Genomic DNA, 21,340 nt, shown 5'->3' on the forward strand with positions numbered 1-21,340 from the left:
CTGTACTATACAGGCTCTTGGACAAGAAATGTGAACAGAGAAATATAATAATGGATGACGAGGTCAACAAAACACACTCAAGAAAGCATCAGTGTGCACATGCCCCTCCTGATGAATGAACAGCCCAAAGATTTGAAGTTAATTCTCCGCTTCAGCGTTGCAGGAAATTTTGCTGAGACAGTGTCTATGTGTGCGCCTATAATTACGCCTTCAAGCAATATTTACCAGGGGCAGATAGGTAGCAGAATGCCCCCAGTGTCTGCCTCAGGAAATGAGGGAATGATGTAGTGATGGGGCTACTCTGCTGCAATGAGAGGGTACTTCATATTAAAACCAAACCAAACCAGCAGCTCATTTGTTGTCCTCTTACTCTGATGCCCATTGATGCAAATGATGAGTACCTACTTTGAGATGGCGTGCCATTTCTGGCAAATTTGCTGTATAACAGCCTCAAGTGCAGATATATTGCAAGGTAGCCTCCCTTTTAATGCGTCCATTTTCCCTTTTAACCATTCTTTTACTGTTTGGCCTCTTACAGTTGAGTAGACCCAGAAAGTTTGCCGTCCATTAAGAAGGAGTAAGAGAAATTCATTTGTTATCTGTTGCAGAATCTGCCGTGCACACTGTGACGTTAGTCTTTGCCGCACAGCTACTTCTTTCATGCACTTTTCTGCTACCCTGTCGTTGATTTCACGGCAAATGATGGATGGTGGTACATGTAACGTGCTCGCTCATACGAATCGCCCCTGAAGGCGCTCTAATTACTTTTCTTGATAAAGAAACAATCTTTGAGCTAAAAACATGGGCCGTACACTTCTAAAATGAACACACGTTCATAAAAGGTCCAAATGACATCCCAAAATATATTAAATAAATAAAAGAAAGGGATGAGTGAGGTATCGATACCAGGTAACTTGCATTGGGCCAATACCCAGCCTTGTTTCAAGGTATTTGTGCTCGCAATAGAATGTGTCTGTTTCACAATCAAGAAATAAAAGCATACATGTCTGACAGATGAAGCTTAAAATGGGATTTCTGTAAGTATATGTACAGAAACGGAAAAATACGATACCAAACTTCAATGTCATTATTATGAATGAATATGACAATAAGTCATTGTGAGGAAAGAAAGGAGAGATTGTTGAAGAGAGTGTGTGTGTGTGTGTGTGTGTGTGTGTGTGTGTTCTCTTTCTTGCAATGTACCAGGTGCAACATGTACTTGGTTTGTGATTTATCAATTCATCCAATGAACGTGATACAGGAATTGCACAATGACACAGACTTGGACAGTGAAATTATACCAACATTACAATAGAGTAGAATATCAATATCTATGCATTAACCAACAACTCCAAAGCTTTATTCAATCCTTAAGAAATGGATTTAAACAAAAAATAAAACAAATCATAACCTCAGAAAAAGCAGAGATTCCCTTTCAAAAATGACATGGTGTGCACACGTGTGCTGAATACATAAAATATATATATATATATATATATATATATATATATATATATATATATATATATATATATATATATATATATATATATACTGCATACAGTATAATTCACACGTATAGACACAGACAGAGAGACAGAAAGATCAACAGAATCCCACCATGCAAATAAATACAATGTTAATTAAAGACGGAAAATGTGATTGGCCACTGACTGGTGTAGCTTTGATTTATTGCACATGTCGTTTCAAAGTGACTTTTGCTTTGCTCTGGCTCAGTGAGACAAGTCCAAATAGAGGCCAGCTTATGTTGAGAAGGATAGATTTTCCACTACATAGACAGAACTAAAATGTCCATTTGTTCTGTATCTTGCCTGCTGAGCGCTGACATGTCAATATGTCTTACGGAGGAGAGAAAACACTGCAAGGAGGGTAATTAGAAAGTGTACGTATGTGTGTAACTCTCGCCCCGGCCCATATGACCTCAACCAAAAACAAATCCAGTTATGGCTTGATGAAAGTGCAGCCACCTGCACAACCATTCCGCTCATTAACGGTATGCATCGATGTGTGTTTATGTATCTCACTATGTCCGCGTTGGCTGCTTTCACACCAGGCGGCAGAGAGAATGACTCCCTCCCATTATTAAAGTTTCAATGTGCAGCGTGGGTTAGAGGACTGAGTTCTTTCAACGCCACTTTAGCACCATTCGTATTGACATGCCATGATGACCAAGGGCACAAAAAGAAAACACAGTATAGCGAGAGAAGTGTGAAGTGCCTGGAAGCCTTTCTTTTTATAAGACATGTCACAGTCTAAAACACTCGATGGAGCTAAATCCTGCCCCAATCACTTCTACCACCAAATTATTATTGTGAAACGATGGTAAAAATGCTCCAGGTTTTTTTTTAAAGATCCATTGTGCACATGTGGTGGTTTGCATCCCGTTCCCCTCCCACAAAAAAAAAAGGAAAAATCAAGGATCCTGAGAACAGACAAACGAAGAAAAATCTATTTATAAAAGTCACAGATGTCAACGGGCATAGCCACTGCAGGATGTGAGCTTGCTCATCATCATCCTCAGAGGACAACTAGAGGTTTGCTCCGTAGGAAAATGTTAGCTGTGGATTGCCAAGAACAATTCTCTTCAACTCTGAATAATAAGAAGCAATACAGCAGCATGGCCCAATAGATGGCTACAAATGTCACAAAAACCACAAGTTTCCAAAAAGAACCATCAGCAAACAAACCTCAAGGTTTTTTTTTTTTGTTTTTTTTTTTTAACCGGGGCCTTGTTGGACACAGCCACAGTAAAAAAAGCCACAAATTGAAAGTTTTGCTCACATTTATTGGGATCTTTTGCAGCTTTTTGGAATGTAGACGGGACCTTATTTTGGTCAATAGATTATTGATCACCAGAATGGCGATGGAAAAGGAACCAAGGGCCAAATGTTTCATGGCAAAGTTAGCAAGCTATATTCAAAAGGCATAGACAGGTCAGTTATGTTGAGACTGATAAAAGCTGAATCAGAGTGTATGAGTGCAGGCCGGGTAGCAACGTGACATATTAGACGTAACATGATGGAAAAGGGAAAAAAAGTGACCCAAAATGCTCTGACTGCAGTTTTGAATTATTTAGTTGTGAATATGAATATGCTGGTCAACTGGACCAATAAAAATGGATCTTTGATGTCTATGGACATCAGTGGCAGTAAAAGATTTTTTTTAAGAGGTTTTTTCTTGAAATTCCATTCATAAAAGTCCAGCAAAACATAGGCGATACTTTTCTGTTGACCTTGCAACAGATAGCTATGTGTCTAGCTCCACTCACAGTGCACACTGACCACCAACCCATGAAACGTTTCTGCCATGCCACTAAATGAGTGTGAATGGTTTAAAACCAATAACTGGACCCGCCTGACCCAAAAAGGAAGAAAAGTTGGAATATGAAGTCTCCAGTGGTATTTTCTCACAGGTCCATTGCTATCATTTAAACACTCCAGATAACAACCAATTTACACTTTCCTACAAGAATCAGTTCGTGGCTGTTTGAATAAGGATACACTATGAATGCCGTCTGCTTTTTAACAACGGCCTGTCTCGAGATCTTTCGTTTGCTTTGCCTCTATGAAACAGTATAAAACTGGACTATTTTGGGACTTCCCAGAGATACGGGCCTTGACAGCTGACCCAAAACAAGACCAGAGCTATGACCTCTTAAGAACATGCCTCAACAATGAGGTTGCCCATAGAGCTTAAGTGGTGTGGCAGGGGAGGAGAAAACAAGGCCAAAGTGGTCACTGCTAAATAGCAGGAAGCTGGGCGTCCATCAGATAGAAAATATTTATGACGACTTTAATAAGTGGAGAGCCAGAGGTGTGCTGGCCAAGGCAAACACAGGAGAGGACTGATAGGAAACATTCTTTCTCCAGCTCCCCCTGTTTGCCCGTCTTGGTTGATCGAGAGCGCGATTCCAAGTAATCGCTCGTTTGATTCATGATCATCATGTCCACTTTTCCGTGAAGCGAAATGTTCGACAATTATATCCAGAACATTAGCAAAGGCAATAGTACGTGAGTTGCCGCTGTTTAAAAGAACCAGCGATTAGCTTGACACTAATCGCTCAGGCTAAAGCTAACAGTCGCCCAACCCAACATCTAGATGGGGCTACGCAGGGTGCGGCCCGTGACAGAACAGCGATGAGATAGAGCTTACGGAACAAAAGTTAGATTTGGAAGGCAAACACGCTGCAGTGTTGTGCGACTCTGGAAAGTCACGGCCACTTGTCTAATACAAACGGCTGGTATTTACAGAATGAGCCATGACCCCGTGTGGCCCTCCAAGCCTTTGTGTGATTTATAAAGAATCCCAGAGTCAAATATGCTGCCAGGGTTTGCATTGACCCCAGACGGGCCTTTACTCAACATTTCAGTCATGTACAATTCACAGCTCTTGCGTCGACATGAAGATTTGGTATCAATCAAATATTTGTGTTCGTACATCTGACAGTTGAAGCATTTATTGTAAATCCGTTGATTAAAAACATGATGATGTTCCTACTACCAACTTTGGGAATCAAACAATCTAACCAAGGAAGAACATGAATCCAATACTTGTGTTTGTACGTCTGACAGTTGAAGCATTTATTCAAAATCCATTTTTCTTAAACATGGTGATGATCCCAGTGCCAACTTTGGGAATCACCAATCTAACCAAGGCAGTGGAAAGAGAGCAAATATATTAAAAGGGTTATATTTTCAAGGCGGCGATACATGATCATCAATCACCTGGTGTCCAAAGCCCTTCATCCTTTTAAGGCCTTTGCCTCTGAACTTGATATCGACAAAGCTGTACAGATAAATTATATGCTTGGCTTCCACTTTATTGATAAGACATTTGTGCAGATGATCAGTAATAATCATAAGTGAATAAGTGTGCGCCAATAGATCTTGTTCGGGGAAGGATAGTGACAGCCAAAGGGTTAAGGACCAATAAATAACTAGCTTGCGCCCTAAGAGGATTGGCTGCAAAGCATCAAGAAACGCTCTGACGCGACTTTCAGATAATGATATATTACATTCTCCTTCCTCATTTTGATAAAGGTTGCAGTTCATCGATACGTGGCAGGATGATGAAAAATAATAAAGCCTTGAATCGAATGATCTATTCTTTCGATGACACGTATTGCCTCGTAGCAAGCAGGGGTTGTGGGAGTAAGATTTAGGAACTTGACTTGAGGGCATACGGATCAAATCAAAGGTCATGTCACTTCATTTCACAGCCCATGGCAGCCAGTGAAGCCATGTGTGACGGACGGTACTTGGCGTTTTCAGCCCAGCAGTCTTATATCGCAATTTTCTTCGAAATGGTTGCAAATAAGAGCACTGACAAATATGATGTATGGTTATTTCAAGGGCTGCTATGATCAAATCTTTTCAAACTCTTATTTTATGATTATGACAATGAATCATTGACTAATTCCCTTCATTTTTTATCATAATCTACCCAGATTGAATCTAAATTGAAGTGAGAGGATATATCGTCATGATATTTGATCTTATATGCTTATACATTTTAGACACCAACAAAAGGTACCCATAATACGAACCGGCAATTGTGATAAACATTAGCACGTTAGCCATGATCATTTAAGGTCAACAAACGAAAACTACCATTTAGTTCACACATAAATGTAATGTGCATGTAGACTTGATTAAATAAGTACAGTTGCTATGGAGATACATTCTAAACAACCCATCACTCCTCCTCCCCATATACCTTTAAGTATCCACTTAGTTCTCTGGTCTTTCTTCATTCTCTCAATTGCTTTTTTGTCCAACTTCAGCCTGTGTTCACAAGGAAGACGTCGAGCTTAGATGTTAGGTCATGAGCGGGACAGAGGTGAATGGTATAGTGTGTGCTGGGGAAAAGGTAAACAGCGCCGTGTGTTCATAAGACAGTCTTTGTTCAACTGAAAGTCTGTGATTTTAAGTTGCTAAGTTTATTGCACCAATACACTTGGACACACACTCTGCTTCATATGTTTCATTAAGTGTGACAAAAAACTCACTCACATAACCGAGACAGTAAATACCGCTGCTACTGACAGACATGATACTGTCCTTCCTTCAACTACAGCGAGGATATGTTTGTCATACTCTTATGTTAAAGGGTCTCAATCTATATACAGTGTGTAAAATAGTTGCATTCACTAGCAATTAACTGTGAATGAAGCAACCAGATGATGTGCGCAAATAGCAGCAGTGATAAGAGCACTTAATAGGTGTAATAGCTGCTATTAGAATGCACATTATTTTTAGAACGATATGGAGATAAAGACGCACAGAAAAAAGATTTCTTCTCTGTAAATCGACTGCAACTACTGCACTTTCCATCCCTGTGCTTTTTTAGGGGGACAATCTTGTTTTGTCAGTGGTACAAACACACAAAAGCGTGAACACATGCTTACTTGCAGAGGCCAAAGGCCAGCAAGCAAAAAGAAAATCAAAAAGGTTTTGCCTGAAAGCACTTTCACAGTTGGCCAGTGAAGAGCAAAGATATACATAGAAAAAAAAATATACCTTTTTCTATCCTTGCTCTAAAAAGATAGCTACATTTATTGCCATGGGAGCTGTCTCCAAGTCCACAGGATCAACCCATCGCCTCCACAATAAATGTCAAGCTGTCATGATTTATGCAGCTAATGAAATTGATTAGGCTGGCTACAAGATGCCGCGCATTTCATTTCTGAGGCGGCCTGAAAGATGTGTGTAACATTCTCCGAGAATATTGAGTGGAAAAAAAAACTGTGAGAGACATCATGTCAACTGCGTCTTGATAATAAATCATTTCAGTGTGGCCTTGAGGACTCTTGAAAGAGGATATACTAAATGAGTGGAGATAATGTAGCAGTCCCACTCCTGCGTACAAAGGCCATTGTCTGATGATATTGTAGTTAAAATTCAGAAGTTACCAAATTTCACCCGCTCAAGGATGGTGAGCTAACATTTGCCACAGTGAAGCTGTGACACCAAATAGTGGACTTGACTAAAATACGACTATGGAAAACATACCACCTACATAAAACGAGTGTATGAATTCTGCGTACTAATTGTCAAAGACAAAACATGTGAAATGTCATACTCATTCAGTTGACCTTCGGGCTCATCACAAATGACTTTATTAGATGGGCCATATCAGGTGAAGGCCCTTTACAACGCTATTAGCGTGAAGGAGGGACTATCTCTGTCACTAAGATTGATGTCCCCTAGCTTATCAAATCCTTTGATTATCAGCAAAGGCCTTCCATAGAGATCCATTTGTCCATTTGTTGCACTCGAATCTTCATCAAGCTAACCAGCATTAATGGGTGCTCAATGCTCTTATCATTTGGTCAAATGTGTCAGGGATAGTGGATTAATTTAAAATATTGGCATCCTCCTGACCAATTGAATGACAGATGTTAAAGAAGCAATAAGGATGCTGTGGATGTCGGTCTCTGAACCTTGCATTATAGCTGTCTTTCTGATGCATGGTGATGACGGATGACTTTATTGGGGGGAACTGCATGCTCACAATTTGAAGCTGGGACTTTCCATTAGACATTGGGCTGCAGCAATCACAATGGAAAAATGTTTGTGAACGCGCTTGACCTTTTTTGGCATTATTTTTTATTATTTATAGTTGATCATCATTGAGAATACACACACACCTCTGGAAGTTTGGTAAATAAACAATAACATGAGGAAAAGACCAAACAGACTGAAGGGGAAGACATTATTTTTCTCCTCGTTTTGGCCACAGCAGATGACTTAGAGAGAAGGTTATTGGACAAGGAGGGGGGTTGAATAGTGAGCTTGCTGAGAGGAAACATATCTGTCCTTGGGTTAAGGGACAGAACACAGTACTGCCTTTATTCGGAGTCTCGGCCCTGTCGTTAAGAAACGATGACACAGTCCTCCAGGTCCACATTAATCTTTAACAGTGTGATTTCTAAAATAACACCAGTGTTTTCCCAAAGGCATGCCATTAAAGAAGGGCCCGTTCAGTGGTTTCCGCCATCGCCGTCCCACACCAGAAGGGGCGGTAGAAACACAATGAACAACATGGCTGACCAAAATCCAAAGGGACATAATTAGGTCCGTCATCAAAATATGCTAAAATGCTTTTGACCTAATGTTTTCTAGCTGACAAGTGGCAGCTCCAGTGTCTCCCAAACACTGCACGTTATTGCTGTTAACAGTGTTATCACAGGGTCGCTCTGGGCCAGATAAAGCGTGTTGCTGCCGACGAACCTTCTGTGATTGAGGGGCTGGCTGCAGACACATGAACAAGAGGGCTGGGGTCAGTCAGCCCGCCTCTGCTTAGTGATGGCGGAGATACGGAGGCTGAAAAAACAGCGTTATGTAGACAACTATGTGTGTTTAACAGCAGAGAAAGGACAGCATCTCCAACACTGTTTTGGTTTTGGGGCCCAGACAGGAATCTCTCACTCCATATCTGGGTCCAAAGGGCGAACTTGGCGGCATGTGAGTGACTATTACACAGCATGATAGTGCCGCGGGCTAGAGGTTTCCACTATGACAAGCCAAAAGCCTTGGGAGACACAAAGAAAAATGGAACATTTAGTGAGATTATTCTGACAGGTAGTTGCGAAAACAAAAATCTAAACAATAGAGATGGAATTACTTTGCAGTGACAGCTTCGCTTCAACCCTTCCAGCAAGACCGTCTCTAAGATGTGACGATGTAGCATAGGTCTCATATTCAAAGATTCAAAGATGGAGCTCAGGTTTTCCCCAGGTGCCCTGGCTTTCTCATCCATTCCAAAATGCATTGCACTCAATTGTGTGAATTTGAGTGAAAATGGTTGTTTGGCTTCTTGCATTGGCGCAGATGGCACTGAGGACAGAGGGGAGAATTCTTGACTAAAACCTGATTTATTTATTTAAATTCTAAAGTATGGGGTTTGCATCCAGGCATTATTATACAAATGTGATATTTCCCGCTTCTCTTTGATTACAACATATGAATAGCTATAACCCCGATTCAATTAAGGGATTAAGAGTTGAACTTTTTAACTATGTAATTATTGTGTAGAAATAGGATCAGTAAATCGTTGAAAAGTCCTCGCTTCTTTATTTTAGGCACATCAACCCTGTCTCGGTATTTCGTTGAAATTCAATTTCATTTTGTTTCTCATCCCTGTCTAGAAACAACACAAAATGCCTCGGTAGGTACTGTATGTCTTCATACAAATCTTTCCATATGTTTTGGCATTGTCAAGCTGTTCAGCTCATCCCATAGCCCCTGTGTTTAATTTCTCATCGTTCTCACTCTTTCCAACAGTATGTGTCCCTTCCGCTGAGAGCTCAACAGAGCGCAGAGGAGGTCTGGCCAAGGCTAACATGTATCTATAATGTGTTCGTCTCAGGCAACCCCTCCACTCTCCTCCCAAGAGGAGTGGAACGCCACTCTGGTTCGTTGGCACAGTGGACAATGTGGGTGTTGTGTGGATGAGTTGGCTCGCTGTCCTTTTGCAGGCTGGAGAGTCAATGCGAGGCCACTGCTGAGCGGGCGTCTGTCCTCTGCCGCTCAATAAAACCCTCCGTCATCTATTTTTTCAAGTGGTCTTCCTTATTTGTCTTTCATTATGTTTTCTTTTTAAAGTCAGGACTTTTTCTTCTGCCTTCCACCCTGGATATGATCTGTTCCCACCATGTAGCTTAATAGACTTCTTAATGGGCTTGCAAGACAGGGTATCTGCGAGTGTGTGTGCATGCGTGTGTGTGTTTGTGTATGCACCACTACATGAAAGAAGTTCTTTTCAGCAATGAGGCACAGCAGATTGAGAGATCAGGCGCCTGCTCACAGTGGTAAATTAGTCATTGTACGCGGGGACTAATTGCAAATCTAAATGTTTTGCACAGCAAGAGAAGCGCACCAAAGGAGCGTAGTCTTGCTGGGAGTGGAAAATTAGATTATAGATTTTGTGTGCTCATTGAAATTCATTCGCCAGGTTCGTCTGATCGTCCCTAAATAGAGGCAGAATGCAAACAGCGAATTGCAGCAAACTGAATCTGGAAAGCAGTAAAGAATGTTCATCGCTTTCTTGCCTTTTCCATCATTAAGAACACCTGCATATTCCATTAATTAAAGAGCCTTATTTACATAATTCAGCCTTAAAATATGAAGGGGATAAATGCCAACAATACTAATTGACTCATTCATCATGGGATCTTGTTGGAAATAATCCTGCTCACTTGAGTAATTTTAAACAAATGAACCCCCCGTGCAAACTTTGAGGCCTAATCAAAAAGAGCAGAGCTATACCTTGCAAATATACGATATTTTATTTATTTAAAATTAACTCAGCTTTTAGTTGAAAAAAAAAAAACATCCCTCAAGACAACTTGCAGTAAGGATAGGGATTCTAAAAGATTAAGAATTGAGGAAATGTTAAATTGATACTATTTTGCGAAAATGTTGTGCATTATATCTTTGCAACCAAAAGAGGTGCTGTTGAGTCAGTCTCAATTCATTTGCAGTCAAAAGAAAAACACTAGGATGAGCCATGATAGTGGTTTTCAAGTGCCTGATTCCTCGCTACCTACTGATATCTTCTCTGCTCTACAGGTTATGTAGGGCTGACAGTTGAGTGACGTCCCTGCGTTTTTTTGTTTTTTTTTTAAGGCAGCCAGGCTGATTTACGTTGTTTACGTTTACGTTGTTTGCGCAAAGATGCTGAAAGTAAAGTAACGGGTCCTTTTTTGAAAATGTAGCGAGTATAAAATACGATTTGTGTGTTTAAATTTAGAGAATAAAAGTAAAAAGTTGTCAGGAAAAAAAATGTACAAAGTACAGGCAGTTTTTACTTAAGTCCAGGAATGAAGTATATGGACTTCGTTACTTCCCATCACTGGTCCGCTCTCTCTCATGAAACAATTTTCCACTGCAGGAATAATCTGCAATAGTAATTGTATATTATTATTATTTTTTTTAATAAAACTGGTTTTATATCAAATGTAATATTTGGCAATTGACTGAGGTAGAATTTGCTGGGAAAACGATGCAATTGATGCTTTTAAACGGTTGCTGGTAACAGAACAAATTATTGCCGGACTTGTCAATACCGACATAGTAAACAAAGCATCTTAAAGCAAAATCTGATTTCTCCAGGGCAAACAGCTTGTCAAACTTTGACTATTTTCATGACGTGTAGACAGATTGTTAATGTGAACAGTGTAGAAAATTTCTGGCCGGTCGCACATTTATGGGCGGCGCTTACTGTTGTCGGGGGGCGAGTGGGAGGTGCTGGGAAAATGTGTGGCACATTCACAGTAAATGAGATCTTGTGAGTAACCGTGGAGAGCATGCATCTTAAACTGATGATGCCCTAGACAACTTCCCAGATCTTTGCTGCCACGCTGAGAGCCCCACAATGCTAACGACCGACAACCATCTCTTGAGTAAACCGCAGAAAGTCACTCAGCGTCTTTTAGCTTCAGCAATGAAAACAAGTCCTAACAATGTGAACCAAGTTTTGTCTCATTCTTATTAATTGGTGACAGCAGGTTAATGCTTCTTTTTTTTTTCTTTTCTGCTCCAATGAATACATGTGACAAGCTTCTGATCCCAGCTTTTCAGCCTATGCCTGTTTATTTATCTATTTCAACTACACCCAAGGGAACAAAAAGCATGCAGAATGGCCAATGACAGCCATGTCGAATATCTCTTTCGGACAAATCTGGCCGTTTTCTCTCACTCCTGTCACTTGATGTCTTTATGCAGGCCTGAGGTTTCGGTGCCATGAAAAGGGGTAGGGTGTGAGCTGAGTGAGTGACCCTCACGGGAGGGGAGTATTAAATTGTGAAAAAGAAAGAAGAGCAAGAAATGGACGAACCAGAAGGCGGTTAAAAAAAAAAGGGGGGGGGGGGGCACCCCTGCCGAGGTCCAGGCATCTCACTTGGCAGGCCCCATCTTGGCTTCAGACGGCTTTTGTCAGCGAGGGAGAAAGAGGGTCTCTTCTTCATTTGGGAATGAGACAATAGACGTTTTGTCAGTTAGGATAGAGGTGTCAATGGGTGAGCATGAAGGGATGCTGAAAGAGGAATAAAGCCAAGGACCCATCTTCACATGGGGTGGGGTAGCAGTGGAAACTAGCCCAATGGGACAGCGCAGATGTTGAAACGAGGATGATTTATTAGCCTAAGTGTCCTTGGTGGCACTTGGCTACCATCCCAGATTCAGGAAGCGAGAGACTGAGAAAGAGTGAGAGACGTGAAGAACAAGCAAGAGGGGAGGGCAGTCGTGTATGAGACTTCTTAATTCCTTCTATGGGCATGGGGTGCCTCTTGCTCTCCGACCGTCATGGTATTTCAAGCCAATTCTCTCGTAGGAAAATAACTTGGTCGGGAGTCGAGTCTGCATCACTGAGCTGCACCTTGTCCCTCGACATTATCCGCTGCAATATTCCCCGAAAGACCCCTCACCACTCGCTCGCATTTGGGCCTTTATTGACACTTTTGCATGGTACGGTATCAGGTCTACTTTTCAACTTGAAAATCGGTCCTCCGTAAAATTTGTGAAAAACACACAATGAATGCATCATTTGGAATGACATACACAAACAAAGAGCAGCAAGACCGGTGTACAAGGGTCTCCTGTATTTACTTAATGGTCTGCTTACTTTAGAGGAGACTCAGGGCAGAGAAAAAATGGACCAATGCAGCAGAGTTGACACCAAAAGGCAGAGTAAAGGATAAGCTAACATTAGCTTGTTGTGTTTATTTAATTTTGCGCTAGAGATGGAAAATTCGACACTTTTCTAAATCAATTCACCACTCTTTGGGAGAATAATCACTGTTCAATTCATCAATCAATCCAATTTTATTTGTATAGCCCTGAATCACCGACGTCTGAAAGGGCTTCACAGGTTCATTTGAAAAAAGAAGTCATACAGAGACATCTTTTTGGTGTAGATACATAACAGCATCCCCTGTCAAAGCTCCCAGAAGGAGAATGAAAAACTGTTGACCTGGTACAATTTTAAGTTAAACAATGGTGCTAAATGATAACTAATATTAAAATACTTGTGAATTAATTTGATGATCAGCTAGATTGATTTTGACAGCATTACTTCTAAGTCTCGTTTCCTTTGACTTTTCTCTTGTTTTCTTTTTCCCTCCTCCCAGCAACATTTAATCTTGGAACTTGTTTTCCCACCTCTTAACACAGCCCTCCACAGACAAACTGTAGGAGGGCTTACTTCAAGTAGTAGTGGGGGGAATTTTGACAGCTTTCATCAAGAGTACCCACGGGGATGATTGATTGGCAAAGTAATTTACTGCCCAGTGTCCATTCTCTTTTTACTCCCTTACCCTTCATCTGGTTCATCTAGCCAGCCATTGAATGGCTCCCAACTCCTTGCAAAAATTTGCTGCCGAGAGGCGGGGGTCTCATTGGTGCGTGCATGTCGATTGTTCTACATGTCATACTTGAAGCTTTGCGCCGCGCTAACCACCGGCACAGATGAAAAAGACGGATTATCTTCAGCTTTATCTGGAAAACGACAAGATGGCTGCAAAGTTGTGTGAATGCAGGATGCACATGCATATGCAGACAAACAGCGGGTGACTCTTTGAGGTTTCGCGAGGTGGGGGGGCTTTTGACATTAGTGAAATGGAGGCTCATCTATCATTTGGAGTGGAGGACTGAGGAAAAGGCAGAGGAAAAGCCCAATGAAAGCAGAAGAGAGGTTACAGGGCGTCGTATATGTGCCAACCTTGCTGTCTTGATCACAGTCATCATCACCACCATCACCATCATCATGGCAACTGATCGCTTGCTGCAGTCCACGGTTGCCCGCCATGACTGCTCTCACTTCACCGCCCTCCCTTCCACTGGGCCCCCGGAAAGTTTTGTTCAGTTCATTAGTACACCAAAGATATGCAGATGCTCCAGGAAGAAGGACAAGGGCAGAGAGGATTTTGAAGCAGGTAAACATCACTGCTTATATGGAGTCAATCTGTTTCTTTGCAAACAAACACAATTCTGAATAGCTCAAGCGAGAAGTGCTCTCATTACTCAATGGACAATTAAGTGGTTTAAGGGGATATTTTGCGATCTGTGGTTTTCCTTACCGTTTCATGTATGGAAAAAGGAAAGTAAACAGCATGCGACAATGGAGCGAACATCCATGAGTAACGAGAGACTGGCATGTCAATGGGAACAAATAAAATGCTGGATGTGCTGATTTACCTGTCATCTGTGCATGAGCACGTTTGAGAAATTGTCCTAATGGCAAATCTCAGCATTGTGTTTCAATAATCAATGTTAATTTCATCAAAGGGAGAGAGTTTTTGATGATTCCATACGATACATTTAGGTTAATGACTTTTGCTATAGTAATGTTTTCATCAGCAAAAATAATGTAATTACCCTCATAAGTTAGGACCAGGGTATTTGCGGATCGAAATAAGTCAAATCGAAGACTCCTCCAGACCTTTTAAATGCCACTTTCATCAATCGTCAGAAGATGATATTGGCTCAATCCTAAAAAATTAAAAATGTAGCAGATATACTATTCGTGTTTTCATACCAAATAACCTTTACAGTCTAATGAGTGGAGGCTAATTGAAAATTGTGGGAGAGGGTTCATTTTACATGCCTCCGATACAACTGACGATTCGGTGACAGAAAGTCAACCAGAATTTAGACATGAACGCAGGTCTAAGTTGTGGCTCAAATAGTACAATGCATCAGATTTGCTCAAGATACAGCCTGAGAGATTGTGAGTTCCATGGATGTTTTTTGTGGGTTCGATTTCCTTAATACATTTGACAACGTCGTGCAGTAATCCTTCTGAATTATTGCAGGAATCAACCCATTGACCACACAATTATGACACTCGTCTTTGATATATTTTTAAAAGCGCCCCTCTGAGCGCAGCAAAACTACTTATGTCACACACGGAAGCATGATCAGGTGTGGAAGGTGGTCTCCAAGTACCCAACTTACAGAGATCTACTTAACTCCTCGTCGTCGATGTTTTGGCTGCCGGTAATTTCATAATAATTATTTGAATGTGCAGCGAATATTTTTGAAAACAAATTTTGCCACTTGATGACTGAAAATGGCATCACACTCATCACCCCATTACCCCTCACCTGTTTTGCAAATTGTTTGCAAATTGAGCCGCGGTCATTTTTTGAGCTTTCAGCTGATGTGATGCCATTTAGAGTTGATAACAAGTGGCAAAATCTGTTTTAAAGGTATTAATTGTACATAAAAAAATAATTTTGTCACGTAATTCTTTATAGAAACCATAATATGGTTTTACTGCTGAAAATGGTTAAATATGTGAATTGGTCATTCAAAGGGGGTCAAGAAAGCACTTTCCATTGATGGGGTTCATTCCTATAATGGTACAAACACCCTTTTCCACCTGTCCGAATCTAGAAAAGAAAGTAAACTCTTAATGCCCGCCACTGGACCACTCTTTGCTCTACACTTGCATCGGGCACAGATATATAGTGCTGTGTCTTATATTTGACAAAAAGTCTATCTTACAATCTTTCGCCATGATATGGCATGTCCTAGGAATACATGAAATACATGAATATGTTCTGATGCGAGGACTGTCGAACATGGGACAATGACTGAGCATTGGGGACGTGGGAAGATGGGTCCAGGGGTCACAAAGACTGCATACAGATGCCTCAACCCGCGCCATCACCAACTTTTTTTTTTTTTTTGACTCAAAGGCCTGTTTTCTTCTCACTTACATGAATTATGTAAATGGAAAAAAGCTTCCCTTTCTTCCCAGGCTGGAAGAAGACAGGAAAAGGGATGAAGCAACATGAGCAAAACGCCTCCCTCTCATTTTTTTTCTCTTCCTTGCGCTGCAACCGAATGAGCTTTCATGTTGGCGCCGTGGGCCTGGATTTTGCTCTGTGGTCATGAGAAAGGACGGTGATGGCCACTGAGTTGGTGGAGAGGCGGGTGTTGGGGGGCGTCTATGCACAATGACATATACAAGGAAAGAATGCTGGCCTTGTTGTTGGACAGCTTGACATTGATTAATGAGATAGAGAGAGAAGAAAATAAGAGAGAGGGGTGGCACTGGTTGGGTATGCTCGACAAGGCGAAGGGGGAAGTTTGAGGGGTGGGTAAGAGACTCCGGAAGAGCCTTAGGCTGCACTGACGATGAGGAAGATACTTGCGCTGGTGGCATAGAGTAGAGCCCATCCGCGCATTAGGGTCGGTCTTCCCTGATGATTCGGCCTGAAGGATTGTCTGCGCATGAAGGCTCACAATTTAACATGAGCCACATCAATCCTCATCCATCAAAGGTGCTCTTTAAAAGCTGACAGCACCATCACCAACATCATCTCCGTAAAGAGTTGCTTTGATAGCACTTCTTTACTATGCGCACTTCAGAAGCTCAGCTGCTTTGAGGCAACAGACTCAGCAGAGCAGTAAATGTGTTTTAAATAGTCTGTCACCATGTACTGTATGATATGCACTGGCTTGCTGTGAATACTTGCTGCTATAAATAAGAGATGAGCAGATGAGACGTGATGGTGATCAACTCTTTGATACGAGGAGCTGAGAGAAATTACAAAATGGACCATTTAGTTAAGAATACATTGAAGTAATCCAAATGGTGCTTGCTGCCTTTCGACCTATAGAAACAAAGTCTTCATACCAAACTCAAACATTTTGTTTATTTTTTGTATAGTTTGAGCAGAGATTTGTCAATTCTACTCTGTGAAAACGCTCTCTCTCTTTTTTAATTCAGTGTATTTAACAAACGATCTTGGCTCAGGTAAAACATTACTGCTTTAATCAACCTATACAGTGTAATAAAAACAAAAACATTAACAGCATTTATTTGGTCTCTTAATCTAAATATGTAAATACACCTTTTACTAGTACATTTTTCAATTGTATGTACACATTGCCTAAATATTTTACAAGATGTGTTTATAATTGAGTATACACAAATGTGGACTGATAGAAGAATATTGTTGGACTAATATTAATATTATACAGCTTCCTTTTTTTCTTGTTTTTTCCTCATTTTTTAATGCAGGTTTATAAATGCTATTAATTAAAAAGCTATTTATTAAAAGCTGTTTTATTTTGAATATTTAGTGTAATAGCCATATACCGCAATCTTGGTTTACTTCTAATTTCATTAACTTCATTTCAAGATGCATCTTCCCGCATTTGCTGATTTAAAATAATGATACTATTCAAATGTTGGTAGAAAAGTTTTCATGTAACAATATCACAAGTTGAATGTACATTGAAAGCAACCCTATCTGCAATGTGTCCCATGACGATAATCGGTTTGACACTGCTTTCCATTTCAAGTGAAATAGTTGCAGTTACTACCTGTTTTATATGATAGAGGTATTTCCTATTTTCCAAGCTGTATTCTTAAGTTAATCCCTTCCATTCAGTGTCTTGTTGATGCCTGTGTGTCGCGGCGTCACTGCTGTTGACCTTCTACTTGAGGACCAGATCCCAAAAACCTCCGTCTCCAGCCAAGTGGGATTTCAAAGCCTCTCCTGGATGTCCCTGAGCCCTTTTGTCTCCGCTCTCATCTATAGGTGAGCAGTGGTCAGCCCCCTTCCCACCAGCGACCTCCTCAAAAGTCAACACAATAGCCAGATTTCCTCCCAATTTGCTGGAAAAGAATAGGAGGCTCAGAGACTCTTTTCAATAGCTTTGAATGGTGGGCCTAAATTCAGTCTCAATTTTGGGTATGCCCGGCCTCAACCCATTTTCGATCCTAACTCTGAGTAGGATAATCCAAATGCTCCACGGTGTGTGTTGCAAGCATCTCCTTATCAAGACATTTTGTCGTTACTATGTATTTGGTTGATAATTTTCAAAAATGCAAGCTGCAGATGGATATAACCGCAGTATCCCACTGTGGTCAAACATGAGAAATTGTGATAAAGAATTATTGTAAGTAACCATTCGTTTGATTATATGATAATCCCTCTTTTTCTCAATTAGACATTGGGTTGAACAGAAATTGAAAGCTGTAATTTTTTTCAGGATTGTGATCAACTAGATTAGTCTCCTGATTAGCGATTGTAGCACCTGTTGCTTTGGCAGGTGACAGTCTGTATTACACTGGCGTTTGGCTGAAACTACCTACTGTATGTCAAATTTAGTGAATTTAATATTTTTTGCAAAAAAATAGTAGTACTGTATTAGTTAGCCCCCACGTTGGTATGTGAATTTTTTCTTCTTAATTTGGACCGATAGAAAGCATTAAATACTGCTTAATTTCTTTAATGTAATGTTGAAGCTCAACAAGCATGCTGTTATTTCGGTTTCTGCGAAAGAGATGGTTTTGGGAAGTGCAAAGCCAATATATACTTTAATCGGATTTATTTATTTGAAATCACAAATTTTTCATTCATTTTAATTCTAGCATGCGTGGTAGAGGAGCCTTAAACGGCCACATACCGTAAGTGCATACAGCACTCACAATACAATACAGAGGCTGCATTTAGGCTATGATCCATTTGAAAAGCCATTCTAGATAACGTAGCGTCATTATATTAGTTAATATAGCAGCGTTCATAAACTCATAGGAAAAGTTGCAACCGATTTATATCTGAAGTTGCCCAAAAGGGAAAAGAGAAACACATTATACGCAGCGCACTGGCCTCTGAGTTTAGCAAACTGGCATTGATATGGCTTGATAAACCACCAAAGCTTACTTTTATACAGCAAACTATTAAAATGGGGGAATCAACAGAGTTTCTCAATGATAGCATCATTCATTACGCCAAGCTTGTACACCCGACTTATGGTGTGAGTATATTTTTATTCGATTCTCACTTCGCTCCGCTGACCATTCGTCCTACTTAACCTCTCTGCACTCCACTCTGCTCCAATTATGTGAGCACACCCGCCTCCCTGATGCATATGTGTACTTTTGCTTGAGGTCAGTTCTAATCAACCACCCTTTGGTTGTACTCACACAGGCATGCGCCCCTCTTGACGGTGAGTTCCTTGAAAGACTCCTGCTTACATCGCGAGTCCAAGGACTGCTATTAAAGCAATCAGGAGCTTTCTTAGCTAGGTCGAGAGCAAGGTGCTCACATGGGGATTCTGATTTGAATAATGCAAAAGGAAAGAATATGAAAGCTGGGGAAATGACAAACAGAAAGAGGGATAGGGGAGTGAATATAATTGTTATGATTACAATCAACAAAGGATGTAAAGATCCAGAAAGCTGCCAACTTCTTAAAGGGGCCATAACATGATATTTAAGTACTTTGCACTGTAATATGTGCATATAAATTACGTTTGGCACATTGACCTTTTAATTTCTCATTAAAATGAGTTTTATGGTACCAATCTTTCTAAAAAGAAAATAAAATTATTCATTTGCTCTTACCGTGTCGCGCCATCTTGAAGCTCAAGCAGCGGGCCACGCAACATGCATCCATCCATCATCTTGACCGCTCGTCCTCACGAGGCTCATGGCTGATTAAGACTTCTCCAACAGCATGAAAAACGGGGCCCAAAACAGACTTTTTTCTGACATGCATTCTGACATGCAAAGCGCCATCAATATAGCACTCTCACTAACACACATTGCTTCTACAAAATGAGTCCCAGTGGGAATATAGTATTCATAGCAGTAGATCCGCCTGTGGGTGACTTTAATACTGATGCTAATTGTCCGCCTGTGTGCTCCTAAACAAATATGTTGGTCGCCTCGGCATTTCTACAGTTAAACGTTATAGCTACTAAATGAAACATTGCTCTTTACTTGGCCGACTTGGTGCAAAATCTCTCCTCCTCAGCTCCGGAATCTAAATGAAGTGGAGTGTATTTTCTCTTGCAAAGGCGGTGCGGGGATTGCGAATTGCCACTGTCTCACTCCTGTCATCATATGGGAACTTCGAGCCATTTTCAACTGAATGGGTAGGGCCAGGGTAAGACCACAGAATAATCAAGGAATGGTAACAAACATCAAGGAATCAAGCAGCATGTCAATTGGTAACATCTGCAATTTAAAAACACCAACTTAAACCTTTAATGCTTGCTTAAAACATGACGACTTTAAAATTTGTTTAAAAATGCCCCTATAATGTAAATAGATTTCTTCATCTCTTGATATGCAAATGACTTCACTGAGTTCACTTTCTTCCATGACCAAGGTTCTAAATCAATTTACTTGTATAAAAATAATTTTCTCCATTATGAATTAAAAAGCAAATCATTTGCCCATCCATTAAATACAGAATATTTGCAATTTTATTTTTATGTATTTATTGATAAATACCACTGTGCTGCAAGATTGTCAAAAACATTTAAATGCAAAATTATTCAACTCAGACCCTTTATGATGAATATTATAATTGGGCCTGTTTTCCGTTGCCTGTACAAGGGTCACCGGGGCCCCCTTCTGGAGTCTTAGTGTTGCCTTGTTCTTGGACTTCTGTGCTCGTTATGGATTGTTCATAACAAACACGTGTTCAATTATAAGGGTGTTCATATGTGCACATCGCACCAGGACACCCTAGTTTGATGATTGACTTTGTCGTTGTATCATCCGTTTTGTGGCAGCTTATTTTGGACACTCGGTGTGAAGAGAGGAGTGTAGATGTCAACTGATCACCACTGATCACCACTTGGTGGTGAGTTGGCTCCGATAGTGGAGGAAGATGCCGGTCAGATCTGGCAGACCCAACTATATTGTGAGGGTCTGCTGGGGATGTCTGTCAAAGGAGCTTCAACTCCCACCTCTGTCAGAATTTCTCCCACGTCCCAGGAGAGACGGGGGACATTGAGTCTGAGTCTGAGTGGACCATGTTCTAGAAGCAGCTGATCGGAGTTGTGGCCGTAAGGTGGTCGGTGCCTGTCGTGGCAGCAATTCTCGAACCTGCTGGCGCACACTAGCGGTAGGCAATGCCGTCCAGCTGAAGAAGGAGTCCTATCAGGCCTTTTTGGCCTGTGGAACTCCAGAGTCACCTGACAGGTACCAACTGGCCAAGCAGTGTGTGGCTTTTCTGGTTGCCAACGCTAAGGGAGGAGTTCTGTGAGGCCATGGAAAACAACTTCTGCATGGCTTCGCAGACATTTTTGTGGACTTGGAGAAGGCGTTCGACCGTGTCCCTTGGAGAGCGCTGTGAGGAGGGGGTGCTTCGGGAGTACGGGATACCAAACCCCCTGCGGGCTGTTTGGTCCTTGTACAACCGATGTCAAAGTTTGGACCACATTTCCGGCAGTGTCGTACTCATTTGCAGTGAGAGGTGGACTCGGCCAAGGCTGCCCTTTGTCACAAATTCTGCTCATTATCTTCATGGACAGAATTTCTAGGTGCAGCCGTTTGGGGAACACAG

At 41.1% G+C, this 21,340-nt stretch overlaps 1 protein-coding gene across 2 annotated transcripts in view; it reads right to left on the bottom strand.

Moving 5' to 3' along the window:
- prdm16 (PR domain containing 16) overlaps positions 1-21,340 on the bottom strand; it is a 192,969-nt gene that overhangs the window by 84,002 nt on the left and 87,627 nt on the right. The window lies entirely within an intron of this gene.

This window comes from Hippichthys cyanospilos, chromosome 2, assembly GCF_059441005.1.
Source record: "Hippichthys cyanospilos isolate Australia breed blue-spotted pipefish chromosome 2, RoL_Hcya_1.0, whole genome shotgun sequence".
Classification (NCBI taxonomy): Eukaryota; Metazoa; Chordata; class Actinopteri; order Syngnathiformes; family Syngnathidae; genus Hippichthys; species Hippichthys cyanospilos.